Raw genomic sequence first — 14,331 nt, 5'->3', positions numbered from 1 at the left:
ATTTGAATGATCACATTGAACAAACCTTTTGTTGAAAATCTTGCAAAGGCCTTTGGCCCTAGTTCTGTACATTTTGCAGTGGTTTCTGTTTTGAAGTCAACTGCCACCATTGATGTTAGGTCCTGGAACATCTAGATAGTCTGGCGTCAGAATCTTCTCCTAGACACTTGCCTTAGTGGTCAGGCAAGTATCTGCTATGGCCTCATGAGTTATATTCATCTTGCTTAGAATCAAATTGGTGTCCTTGTTTTGCCTTTATCTTATTCTAGATCTTTGTCCTCTGCAGTGGCTGTCTTCTAAGAGAAAGAAACCATCCCTGAAGTTTGCTATCACTTAGAAGCTCAAAGTACCAAGGAGTAGATGCACTCCACTTGGAATTTTCCTTACCTCTGTCTCTGCTTGTTTTTTTATCTTACACACCCACTCCCCATCCCACCATCTTTTTAAAAAGATACATATATTCTTCCCCTATAGCACTTAGCATGAATCTGTATGATTTCCCTTTAACAGCTGCAGATACTGTTAGCACGACCCTAAGCACACTTGCTTTTATACAGTCAGACCCCAGGTAGAAACTTCCTAAAAAAAAAACAAGTCCATTTTTCCTTACAGAGTATTTTAAATAATGGAAATATGGTTTGCTACACTAGCTTTAAGCTAGTCTTACCTTATGAAGATTAAATAAGGCATTTCATGTATCTCAAGTAATTTAGGCAAATAATAGGCATTTAATAAATCTGAGTCAATTTCAAATATAAAAATTTTAAAGAAAAAAATAGGTTTGTAACAGTTCTTGGAGAGTGATGTTTACATTTGTTGAGATCTGTTCTGTGTCATACGCTGCTATGCTGAGATACCGAGATGAATGGGTGACAATCTCTGTCTTTGAGCACCTCACACTATAAGGTAAAGATTGGTTTGTAAGCAGATGTTTTCCATGTAGAATGCAAAGCCCATATTAAAGACATATCCACCGTGTGTCAGGCTCCTCTTAGAGCTTTCAGGATGTCAACAACATGAGGTAGGACAGAAATCATAAACATGGAGGTGAATCCCAGCATTCATATAATCTCACTTAGTTTCAGCTTTCTACTTAATAGTAATATCTACTTACAAGGACTGTTGAGGCTGTTAAATGAGATAACATATATGGAAGGTTTTATCTTATTCCGTGGGCCATAGAAATTCTGGTAGGTGTTCATTTTATTATTTGCAAACTTTCAGTTCTGCTCTAGAAGACAAGACAGATCAGCTACCTAAAATAATGGGTGCATTATTCCTTATTGCATACTTTGCAAAACACACACATGCACGCACGTACAGGTTTGCACACAGCTGATTCTATTTCTTCACTACCCCCTTGCTATTCAGTGCCCATTAAATCAGATACTTGCCCCATTACTCCATTAAAGATTATTTTCCTTTAGGTCCCAAATTGCTTCTTCTTGCCAATTTCAAGAACTTCTGTTTTTTAATCATCATAAATATTAACCTGGCTGTTACCTATAGCTTTGTTAATATCACCTACCCAATCCCCTTCCCTAATTCTTGAAACTGCTGCCTCTGAGGTCTTTTTGGCAGGCTGTCCTGCTGATTCTCTCCAATTTCCTAGACTTTACCTTCAGTCTTCCTGAGAACTTTCTCTTCCTGATCCCTCTATGTGACATCCCCAGGGATTCAGCCTTGGCCCTTTGCTTTCTTAGTTTATTTGTTGCCTCTGAGATCCAATCTCCTTTCATAAATATCACTGTTAAGGAATTGGGTTAGTAAATCTATAATAATCTACAGAATGAATCCTCTCTTTATATGTCCAAACTCCTGGAACATTTAAATATGGATATCCAGTGAAATGCTCACCTCACTTTATTCCCTTTCTCTAAACTATTTGTCTTCTAGAACTTTCTTCTCTTCCTAGGCCAAGATCTCTAAATCTAGAGCCTGAAAACCCAGTGGTTGTAATTCTGAGCTCTCTTCCCCACCCCTGTCTTACAAAGAACATTCAGAGAAGAGCCATTAAAATGATGGAAAGAGTTGAAAAAATATGACCTATGAGGAAGGGGTGAAGTAATTGAGATTATTTAGCATGACAGTGTGAATTTTAAGTGAAGATTTAAGAATAATCTTCTTCAAGTATATGAAGGGCCCTTTTTGAGTAAATGGTGACCAGCTGCTTCTTGTTTCTGCTGGAAACTGAGCAAAAGTATTTGGGCATAAATTGTGACTTTGGAGATTTAGCTTAGAGACTCTCAAAATAGAATTGCCCTCATTAAGCAATGTGAAACATTGTAATACATTTCTTGGAATGGATATGACATGGTAGGGATTTTATTTTAGAAAACAAATAGATTCATCTGCATCTGGTGTAATTTAGATTGGATTAGATCTGAGAGGGATCTGGAAGCTTATCACGAGATTAGATTATGTATTAAGTTTATATCCAGTTTTATAATTGCATGATTTTATAATGAAAAAATATATTTTTACAGATTTTTAGACATAGTGGCAGCATGTATTCCTTGAATTGTTAGTCATGCTGGATGCCAATAAGTCCCAGCATCTGCCCTCGAAAAGTTTATGCTGTGCTAGGTAAGAAAGAGAGAGGAATAAACAGATAATTCTGGAGCAGTATGATAAATACAAATGATTGAATTATTTTAATTAACAAGCAGTTTCTTCAGTCTGGACTGTTTGTTTCCAGTGATCTACCATCCCCAAGCCAGTATTTATTTACTGTCTTCTTCATACATGGGTATGCTAAAATTTTGGGGGGAATGAGCCAAGAAATGGTCCCTGCCCTCATGTGTTTATAGTTTAGAAAGAGTTACAGTCTACAAGCAGTAGAATATGATATGATGACTCTTAGAGAAGGGTGTTTACAGAGTATATGGGAACACAGAAGAGAGAGCCTTTAAACTATTCTTGGTTGATCAGTAAAGGCTAACTGAAGGAACTGACTTCTAAGCTCTAGTTTTAACAGAAATTGGCCAGTATCAAGCATATACTTCTATCCAAAATGACACTGAAAAATACAGGCATAAACACAATTTATGTTCGCAAAATAAAAAGTTCATTCAAACCGTATTCAATGTGACCCTGTCATGAAGAAACACCAGTAATTAATACATGATTGATTATCTAGATTCATTTGTCAATAAGGAAGTGTTCATTTTAAAGGAAGAATATGGAGGTGTGAATGATGTCAATGTCTGTCTACTGGGTAAGGGTTTGACCTGTGCATACCTATTGCTGCTACAGACAGCTCACCTCCCTGACAACAATTCATCACTAGCCATCAGTGAATAACTAATTTTTGATGCCTAAACAAACAAAACAAAGTCTTCCCAGTAATATATTTAATTTCAAAGATATATCACCTAACTTTTCGGCATTTAACTAAAAATGTGTTTTTGAGACTTCAACGCTAAAATGTGTTTTATGGATAGGTAGATAGAATGAGTGATGGTTGGAAACCAATAGTCTAGATTGATAAAACTGATCCATCAATACAACAATTAATAATTTTGCTATCAAATTTACATTTCATAAACAGGAGCTATCATGCAAAGAACCCCCCCCCCAAAAAAAAAAGAAAAAGAAAAGTTGAACCTCAATAAATTGCCAAGCATGGACAAACACTGCCATCCCTGGGTGACCCTGGGAATTGGTCTTGCAGCCTGCAGGCGCTATATCCAATTAGCAGCACTGCCTCTATCTTGTCACTTCTGTTGGTCTTCTGTTGTACCACTACTCTATGCTATAGACTCCCTTCTAATCTTGCTTTGGACAACTAGTGGCTTGTTTGGGGCCCTCAGCTCTTGTTTCATATCCTTTCCTGGCATCCATACCTCAAGCTAACTATTGCTGGCCATCTGGATTTCTCTTAAAGCTTTGCCTCTTCTCCCTGTCCTGCTCTTACCACCAGGTAGGAATGATCTCCCTTTTTCACCCACTTCCTTCCAACCTTGGAAACACGGCAGTACAGCAATATAGCTCCCCAAGTCTTATGGATACAGTGCACTGCTTGATTGCCCCCTGCAGGGGCCCCAGACCCAGCCACCCCCCCACCCCCACCCCTGCCATACTGCTTCCTCCTCTTCCCTGGCTGCAGAGGACACAGCATGTGCCTGTCCAAAGTCACCCAATTAGGACAAAGTAAGGACCAGTTCTTTCTGCACACACAAACATGGTTGGAAATCTAAAGAAAGACTCTTAGGTCTTCATCATGTATCAGATTTCAGAAAGCATTTGTGTTTTTGGTAAAATAACTTACCTTTAAAAAGAAAGAGAACTTACCCTTTAAAAATGCTTTCAGATGTGGGGTATTTCAGATAGCTGTGAAACAAATACACATGTTGTGGGTGGATTTTTCCTGTGGGTTAAATCAAAGAAAGAATCACCTAAAATATTATACCAGCCTTTTAAATTTATTGCAGACATCTGTGAAAAATTGAGGACTGGCCTTTATTGCAAGGCTTTGTTTTCAAACCTTTCTTTCTGCTCCAGTATAAATGATAATTAAACTTTATTGGAAAAAAGACCTAGAAATATGAATTTAAATATAGTTTTATGGTACTTTTAACAGAGTCTGTATACCCATTAAAGACTTCTGTGCTACTGATAAAATAACAATTTGCAAAACAGGAGATAAAATCTAAAATTTTATTCACAGCATGTAACTAAAGTAACTGTACAATTATGATGTACCCGTTGAAGTAAGCGCATTGTAATTTCAGTGACAGAAACAGTTTCTTTGATATATTTATTTTAAAAAGGAAAAAATAAGAAATAAATGTATTAATTTTTAATAGAGTCCATCTCGGCCAAGTGGATTCTTGAGTAACTGACACATATTAACCTATGCAAGCCCCTGAATCAGGTAATCAGGGATGTTTATTAACTATTTCAGTTCTCTGTGTGATTCTAGCTGGAATCAGACACCACTAATACATGTGCTGCTGGTTACCTTAACTTTTGAGGTGACTTCTAAACACAGATTATCACGTGCCTCTTCTTTCTTTTTCCTTTCTCACACTCAAATTATAAATTTCAAAATTTGAATTTGTTTTCAAATCTTTAGTGTGGACTATCCTGATCAACTTTGTTTAGAAAATGAACTACCCTCCTAATACCAATTTTAACTACTAAGTTGATACTGTCTAAACATTCAGTGAAATGTTAAAGTGTCATGGTTGGAGGTCTGTTAGAACTGAAATTGAGTCTAGGCCTTGGCATTTTCTAATAATGTGGGTAATATTAACCTCTTTAAGCTCCAGTATCCTAACCTATAAAATGAGGATTATATTACTTTCTCATCGGTGCTTAGTAAATTAAATAAAAAATGTTTCGTGTCAAATGCTCAGTGTAGTACCAGTCAAACATTAAGTGTTCAACTTTAGCTTTTATCAAGATCATATATTTAGTATACTATAAGTGTTTGCAATTTGATTTTGTATTTGCATCTCTGACTATATGGATTTGGTGCTTAATAATTAGAAAGAAAGATAATCACCCTAGTTTGAGTTAAACTCTGATTTTCCTTCAAGGTTTTGGGCCCAAGCAGAAAAAAGCTGTAAGAACTTTTAATATGAAAGCTAAGTTGGTGCCAATTTGAAATAACAGCTCATTATTGTACATTTTATCTTTAATACAATTTGCTTTGATTTGATTTGGTTTATGTAATTTAAAAAATCTTCTTTGTGCTACACAATCATTGGGCTTTTATGCATGAAACAATTCATTTAATAGTGCAAGTTTAATTCCGTGTGATTATTTATTCACATCACAACATAAAATGGTCACATAATTCAACATATTTGATCGTATTTGCTTGTGGAACTGCGGGAAATTGTGCAGATCTTAGGCAAGAAATGTTAAGTTATAGAAGGCATTATCCACAATGGTGATTATTCCTGACATCAACAGTAGGGTAAACTATAGTGGAAGAAAATAGAAGTTTAATATGTGCCTAATTATATGTCTCTGTAGAACTCTTGGGTGGACTCCTATATTTAAGAGATGGCAGTGATTTAATGCATGGATGGGTGTAGCTACAAAATCGTGTCTTTTCTTGGGAAGATAAATGTGGAAACCATCCTTCACTTTTTAGCCATAGAAACTGTTTTAGAGCATGTCTCTGCCTCAGCTTCTTCCCCATGGCTTTTGCTCAGCCGTGTTCAAAATAAGCCCTTGATTGTTTTGAAAGGATAATATCTTTGCCTAATTTGAAAATAGTTTGGTGTTCCAAAAAGACAGAATTAGATATACATGTAGAATGTTACACTGTAGTCCATTAGATGTACATGTAGAATACTACAATATAGTCCAATATAAAAATTTGCCTAGGCTTTACCTGATATTTTATGGTTGGGCATCACCTAATTAGCATTTTAATTGGGATTTTAATAAATGCTATCAATCAGGGACCGATTTTCATGGTATTTATCTGGGGGTATGAACATGCCAAGTATCAGTCTTTTTGAGATTCATCTTGATCCAAAAAGTGATTTATTTAAGATCTTAAAACATTGTTCCATTAGATTATTTGTTTTTCTGTGGTCTAACGTTCTAGTCATATCTAGATCTGTTAACTAGTGTTTGTCAAAAATGCAGTTGTGTATTTTAGAAGCATAGAGGAACAAGTTTCCCAGGTACTGGGCAAATTCAAATTGTGTAATGTGCTGCTTATTTAATTCCTCTCAGATTTCAATTGCACATCTTGTTTATAATTTGACCTAAATAGTTATATAGTGTTTATTTGTAATTAATTCAGGCTGTCCCATCCCTTTAGAAGAATCACATGCCTTACAAGATCCATGAGATAATCTTTTTCAAAATATTATTACGAATTCAGAAGATATTTGCTTTAGAACTTAGAAGTCTTTAGGTGTTTTTACACTATCAAAATATTTATTGTACTTTTTTATTTACCCAATTTTGCTAAAAAAAGAATTTCAAATCCCTGAAATAACTACAAATTTAGAATGTCAACGGAATAATTAAATAATTTTATTCTCTCTTAACATCCCAATTAAATGATGATTATATTGATCAATAATGAAGAATAAATACAATTGTGGGAATTCTGCTGTAATGTAATGCGCTGTGACCCACAGTCCTAAGAGAGACAGTTTTTGAACGAAAGAACACTAAAGCCTAGGAACTATTTAAACACTGGGTAACATCAGACATTTCCACATATGATAATGGATGTGTTAACTGCAATGGAAATTGAGAAGGAAAACTTTCCAGGAAGAAGTAGTTGAGCTATGTTCACATTTTTGTAGCATTTATATGTAAGAAGAAAGTGACAGAAGTTAAGGTTAAGGTAATATGTTAAAGAAGATAAAGAAATTACTCTTATTGTTGAATCATGGGTATGAGGAAAAAATTTAGTCTTTACAGGAGGAAAGAGGGTGGGCAAAGAAATTCTGATCGTAATCTGCTGCTTTTAATAATAAATGAAAGGGGAACACTGACCCTTTCTTTCTTAAGATATTATTTAATTTTGGGGGGTTGAGTCTATATTTATAAAGGCAATGTTGAATGAGAGCTGATGGCATAAAGGTATGTTCATTAATATTGGTATGGCATTCTTTTGTTTTCATTATTTTATTATCACTTTTACTTATAAATATACTTGAGGGGGTTGGAGGAAAATTGCAAGAAAACACCCGTGAATCTAAAATTCATGAGCAGTCACTCAGTCAGTTCTCGGTTTAATGAAAAGGAAGAGGCTGAGAGGCAAGGAACGTTCTAGAAAAAAGAAAGATTAACGGAAGGAGGGGCCTCGGACTGGAGGCAATGCGAAAATAATGTTAAAAGTGGATCTGGAGGGGGGAAAAAGACAAAAATGTTTTATAAAAATATAAGTGTTGCAATATCGAAGATTCTTTTATTTAAAGTACAGCTAGTTAGAACACAGGAGCTGGTTCAGACTGGGGCTGTCCAGTCCTGGCACATCATCCGGAGTAGCGCAGCTCTCTTGAACCCTTGCCTCCAGTTCCAAGGACCTTCTTCCCTCCCTGAGGTGCGGGTTTGACTCTCTTGGGGGTCCATTAGGGCGGCGAGGACTGGGGGTGCGGAGCAGCTCCCACCGCGGGCCCGTCAGCCTAGGGGCCGAGAAAGTGGCCGAGCCGCGGCGGGCTGAGCCTGTCCCCGCCGCTTCCAGCAGCGACACCCACCCAGAGGCGCGCGCCACGCCGGGCGACACTCAAGGCCCCGCCGACACCCCGCCCGCCCCCGGGATCCGCGGCTGCCCGCGCTGCCCCGGCGCCGAGCCCGGTGAGCGCGAGGACCCGGTTTCGCTGAGGCCGGAGGGGCACTGCCATCACTCGCTTTTGGATCAAGTAAACATCTCAGAGGCGTGATGCATGAATGGTGGCACATCAGGGCTCGGGGTTCATTCAAGTGTTTGGGGAGAAGAGGCTCTTTTGGGGGGGCACAGGAAAGTACTACTTCTAGAGAACATCTGTTTTGAAAGACCCACAGCCACTGAAAAGCCACAATAGAGAATATTGGTGTTTTATGGGTCTGCGTGTGTGTGTGTGTGTGTGTGTGAGAGAGAGAGCGAGCGAGCGAGCGTGTGCATGTGTAAGGCTCCTAGCAGGCTCTTTAAAGCATGCCTCTAATCAATTTGCAGTGCAGTTTTCCCACTGTGTGTTTGGAACGTGGCTCTTAAAATCCCCGGCCCGCGTGCTGGGGTTAGAAAGCGGCGCCCGGGTCCCGGGAGGCCGGGAGCCTGGCCCGCGGGACGCAGGGCGGGCGGCGGCAGCGGCAGCGGCGGCGGCGGCCCGGCCGGGCCGGGCGCGAAGGGGTTAAGCGCCGCCGCCGCCCCCTCCGCGGCCGGGTGTAAACAGAGGAGCCTCAGCCTATCAAGTCTGGCTGCCGCTCGCAGCCCGAGCCCCGAGCCCGGCGCTGTAACATGATACGCTCCAGACCGAGGCAACTTGGCAGCGCCGGGCTCGGCTCCGCACGGCCACTGCGAGGGCGCGCCGCGGCAAGGTGGGTGAGCGGCGGCGGCGGCGGCGGCCGACGCGGCCTGGGGCGCGCGGGCGGAGCGGGGTCCGCCGGGGTCGCTCGCTGGCTCGCTCGCTCGCGCTCCGGGGCGGCCGCGGCTCTGCGCCCCTCCGGGGCCGGCGGCTCGGCGTTTCCCCCGTGCGGTGTGGGAACGGGACGGGGCTCTGCGCGGGCTGGAATCAGTGCGGAGGCAACATTAGCATCTGAGATGAGGTGGCTTTTTAACCCCTGAGGGACCAAATTAAGGATTTAGAAGAGGTAAAGGCCGAAGTTTTTCGATGACTCTTCGGCCCCCGGAGTGGTGCAGGTAGCCCTGGGAAGGACGGAGTCTTTTGTTCCCGGTCTTTAAAATGAGCTGGTGGTTTGTTTTTAAGAGTAATGTGGTCTACTCTTTCATTCACGAGGTAAAGCTGCTTTTTTTCCTGAATTCTGTGACTTTTTGCAGCCTATCGTATCGAATTCGTTGGGAGCAAATCTTAGCAAGAATGATTTGGATACTTTATGTCTGAAATGTTTTAAAATGTGCGTTGAGCTGAAATTAAGCAGCCCTTGGGTTCATTAACTAAAATCCATCACGCTGATTGCTTAATGGGAGAAAAGGCACAAAATAATCTCGCTAATTAAAAGAGCAGTTTTTCGCCTGCGAAATACTTCGTGTGTGATTTTTGTCGGGAGAGGGTTTCATAGAGCGGTCTCTAAAAGAAATTCAACTTTAAAATTGTGCTTTGAAGCAGATTACGCTTGTGGAAGAATAGTTGGGAATAATTTGGAAAAACTTGTGCAATGTCTAGTAAAGTAAAAATCATTGTACCATTTACATGTGTATTTTAATAAAATAAAACAAAGCTCTGCGGTAGCTCTCAGCATAAGTCACACATCCCCCTCCCCCTCATATGCTGGCTTCTCTATCTTCCTGGAATACCTCATAAATGATATATACAGAATATATGTGCTTGTGTCACAAAGTCATTCTGTCTTTTGAAAGCCTAATATAATCAAATTCAGTGCCTTAAGATGGTGTAGTTGAAGATTTGATCCCCTTCTACTGAAGTGGAAATACTTTGAGTAATTGAAAGCAGATTCACGTCTGGAGTTGTACAAGCCAGGGTTTTCATTTTTAAAATAAATCTTTTGTTCTCTGGTTTTAAATATTTCAGAGAGCCATCCAGAGACCTCTGTGTACTAATTGTTAAAGTAGTTCTTAAGAAAGAATTAAAAATATCCAGAGAAGTCATTTTAGAAATACAGCTAACTTACTAAGCCTCCTTCTCAATAGGAGAGTATTTCAGTGCAGCGTATACTGGCTGTGCCACACATTTTGTTTTTTCAGCGGATTCCCAAGGCGTTAAAATGCAACTGTAGTGTTCCAAATACCAAAACCCAAAGCAGGGTCCCTCTGCTTTAAAAGGTTAGAAAACTTGAGAAATTTTGGCCTCATCCCATTTTATGCTTTGATTTACACAATTTTGATGATAAATTTGAAGTCAAGTATAAAGTATGTGTAATTTAAAGAGATGCAGCTATACATTAACTGATAGACTGAATCTTAAAAAGGGTGATTGAAGGTTGTTTACCTGGTTCTTTTCTCATCTTTGGGGGTGAAGTGTGAGGAGCTTTAAAAAATTGTCCATTGAAGACTGAAATTAGGATTCATTCTAGACAAAGAGGGAGTCCCTTGATCTCTTATTAGCTGTGAACGTACAGAAGAATAGTGATACAGAAGTGCCCTTCCTTCTGCAGAACAGGAAATCTGAAATGAATTTTGTAATTATGAGGGAAAAGTTAGAAGAGTTTGGACTTTTAAAAATAACAATTGGTAACAGAAAAAGAAAGAAACCAATATTCTGAATATCTTTAAGTACTAATATCTTAAGCCTGTCATATTGATTATTAATAAAATGTGAACAGGCATATTTACAAAGTATACCATGGCAATTTGATTTCTTAGAAACTATTTGAGAGTTCCATTTCTCACCTTGTTTCCTTATCTTATTGAAAGTTAATCATTTGAGGACATTAGAATAAATATAAAGTGGATAACTTGGTCATGATTTAAGTGATATTCTTGTTAATATTTTGCATGTGAAAGTTCTCTTTTGCAAAAATCAGTATTTGAAATATTCAGTTAATTTCTGTCTAGCAAATAAAATCTGACTGGGTTTTGGCTGTGTCACACCACCTTTCTTAGATATCAGTGACCTAATATGTGGCATGTTCAAATTTAAGTCTCCTCAAAGATTGAGAAAAAGAAAAGCGACTTAACATAGACTCTTTTACAGATGTCTGAACCCTGATTTTCTGTGTACGATCCTTGTCTAAAAATTTAAGCCAGTGTTTTTTATTGCTTTTATTTACTATTTTATATCTTTTTTTTTTCTTTTTTAAACTGGATCCGAGGGTGCCCAAGATCTTATGTCATCTGAAATAATATATTCAATTTATCATGGGACTCCTTTCTTTCATAATGTAGGAAAGTGGCAAAGGAGGCACTAAATACAGTGATCTTGATAATTAATGCCATAAAATAGATTAAAATGCTGTATTCCAGGTATTCATTTCCTTAAAAGGGCCACCAGAACAGCGTTGCTAAGCACCCGTCACTACTGCAAGTAACAGAAAATGACCCAAATTAAAGAACCTGTTCTAAGCTGTATTCTTGCATTTTCTAAAGAGCATTTCAAAAGGTTTAACAAGACTCATTCAATTAGTGGAGAAAAAAAAAAAGATCTATTTTCAGCTCTGATCAGCAATTAAGAGATTGGGCTTTGGAACATCAGTCCTTCATTTTTATAATTTATTTTCTTAGGCTTTACTTTAAAGGCTTTACTTTACTTTATTCACGATTTACTAATAATCGTGAATAAAGATTTCTAACAAACCACTTTTTAGCAATACAGATGTAAATGCCAAATATAAGGACAAAATATTCTTTTTAATATGAGCAATTTTCATATTAGTGTTTCCCTCATTTAAAGAAGTTTAAATTTTGCACTGATATGTTATTGGTCTGCTATGTATTTCTTATTCTTTGTGCAACTATAAATATATCCACATACTTGTAGGTATAGGTATATATGACTGTATATACACAAGCAGTTTGAATTAAAGTATGGCTATAATTATTCGCTTTCATTCTAAATATGAGGTTTTAGCACCTGATGCACCTTGAGAATAAAATATTCTTCCTTAATGATGTTTGGATGCTGTGAAAATGGAACCATGAAAGAGAGTGATGTGTTGAATGATGAAAGTCATCATGTCACTTCTTATTTGTGTGATTAAGAAAATAAGTATATAAATTAGGGGTGAAAGGGTTTTTTTGGTTTTGTTTTTCGGCCGTTATATTAAACACTACCTGTTTGGTTAGCCTAGAACTTCTAAATAGTTGTATCTAAAAACCTAAACCACAGCTACTGAAGCATTTGATGAGTTGGCTCTAAGTGACCTGATTCTTAGCTGTACAGCCGAAGTCACAAATACAAATTGTGGAATTTAACAGAGAGATAGGAATGGAAGGATAACAGCCGTTAAAGAAAAAGGAGAGAGGAGCAAGAGAGTTCTTAGAGGTTAGATTAGGGTTATTAGCAAGATATTTGCCGTAACCTTGATCTGGACAAGTCTAAAGCACATAAACATAGATATAAAGTTGTCAGCCATAAGTGCCATCTTTTCATTAGTCGTTTAGGAAGTGATTTCATATCTTTAAACATTGAATGTTTTAAAGCCAAAATAACATTTAATTCTTTCTTTCAAAAGAGGTGTTTTTAAATGAGAAATTATTCAGATTTTTATATTTTTGGCAAGTGCAAAGTGGTGTGTATTTTAATATTTAAGGAACCAATTGTTTTTAAATTATTGTTTATGTGTTGATTTTAGTCACCAACCATAATCCTAGGTGTTGTAAGTTTTGAAATATCTACTCAATTTTTTCTACTTTAGGGCAAAAATAACTACCATTTTGGCTTTCCAGAAACAGTTTATGTCATAGCTGTTAGTTATGGCAAATTCATTGCACAAGGAAAAATAATAGAAAAATACACATAAATATTTGAGGACACATCACATTGAACTAAAAGTTAGATTTGGTAACCTACATGCTACAGTATTAAAAAGAAAAAAGATTTTTTCTCTTAAGTGTTATTTTTACCCTCACCTGATATGTTTGATAGAAATGTTTTGTACATTTAGAAGATAAACCGTATCATAGACCATACCAATAGGGCTAATGTAAAACTAGCATGGAAAAAACACTAACACCTTTTTTAGTTATATGTTTATTAACCTAAAAACTTTTAAAAATTAATGCGATGTGTGAAAGTTTTAATGTATTTTCTCCTTGTTAGTTTCTGCACAACAATTTCTTTTTCTTAATCTTAAACCATTTCTGACAGAAAGAGAAAAATCTGTTATCTAGAGACCTGTAAAATGTAGCCAGAACTTTTTATGCTTTTTCTTTATAAGAAAATTATCTTGTATAACAAATTTAACATTGTTAACCTTTTATAATTATTTAACCATTATTTCATTTTACCTCCTGTGTGAAAGTTTGTACATTAGTGAAGTAGACACCTGGCTTGTGCTCTTAGAAGTTTATTTGTCTTTCAATTTCTGTGATAGTAGGGGGCAGTACATCTCCTTAATTATCTTTGTTCAGGGAAATGCTGAGAGGCCAGGGTAGTTAAACAAAGCCATTTGGATTTGTGAGGTTGAAGTCAGACGCAAGGAAAGTGGTTAAATGCATTATCATCTTATTGAGCCCATCATCAAGTAAAGTGACCTTGATGGAGGTGGAAAAAGCCATTTGGCTATTTTATGACAGCCACCTCTGCTTGTTTTATCACTGACAGAGATTTTTACATACAGCTTTATCATAGTTCTTCTATTTTTGAAATATCATTCACTTTGATTGTAGATTACCAGAGTAGGGGTGAAAATTAAAAATAGCTTCTTTTTTTATATTCAGTAGCAGTAGATTTTCCTTCATATGCTTATTCTATACCTTAGATATATATGGAAATATACCTTCATTAAAAATTAAGTTGATCAGGCTGGCTGACCATTCTCTATTTGCTTTTAAAGGTCTTTTAATGATGATTAGTCTCTTTTCAAAGAAGCTGCTGTTCTGCTACTTTTCAAATTGTTTTTAAGCTATGAAGAAGAGAGACTTGGCAACTTCGGTTTTAGCAGTGGGAATAATGTTTGTTTTAACAAGTGCATAAGTATGCTTACTTGAAAGTTATTCAAATTTTATGTTCTGTTGCTACTGTTCTAGAGTCATAATTCCCTTAAGCTAAAAACAAAAGACATTATATTTAT

At 37.5% G+C, this 14,331-nt stretch overlaps 1 protein-coding gene across 9 annotated transcripts in view; it reads left to right on the top strand.

Moving 5' to 3' along the window:
• TENM3 (teneurin transmembrane protein 3) overlaps positions 1 to 14,331 on the top strand; it is a 1,405,686-nt gene that overhangs the window by 974,906 nt on the left and 416,449 nt on the right. Inside the window, exon 1 of one of the 9 annotated variants that reach the window (XM_077144571.1) lies at positions 8,942 to 9,000. The exons of the other annotated variants lie outside the window; for them this stretch is intronic. The gene's annotated coding sequence lies outside the window, so the exon portion shown is untranslated. Of the gene's footprint in view, positions 1 to 8,941; positions 9,001 to 14,331 lie in introns of those variants that run through there. 9 annotated transcript variants of the gene reach the window in all.

The sequence above is a fragment of the Tamandua tetradactyla genome, chromosome 26 (assembly GCF_023851605.1).
Source record: "Tamandua tetradactyla isolate mTamTet1 chromosome 26, mTamTet1.pri, whole genome shotgun sequence".
Classification (NCBI taxonomy): domain Eukaryota; kingdom Metazoa; phylum Chordata; class Mammalia; order Pilosa; family Myrmecophagidae; genus Tamandua; species Tamandua tetradactyla.
The sequence above is the reverse complement of the archived record's forward strand: the minus strand, read 5'-3'. Positions and strand labels throughout refer to the sequence as shown.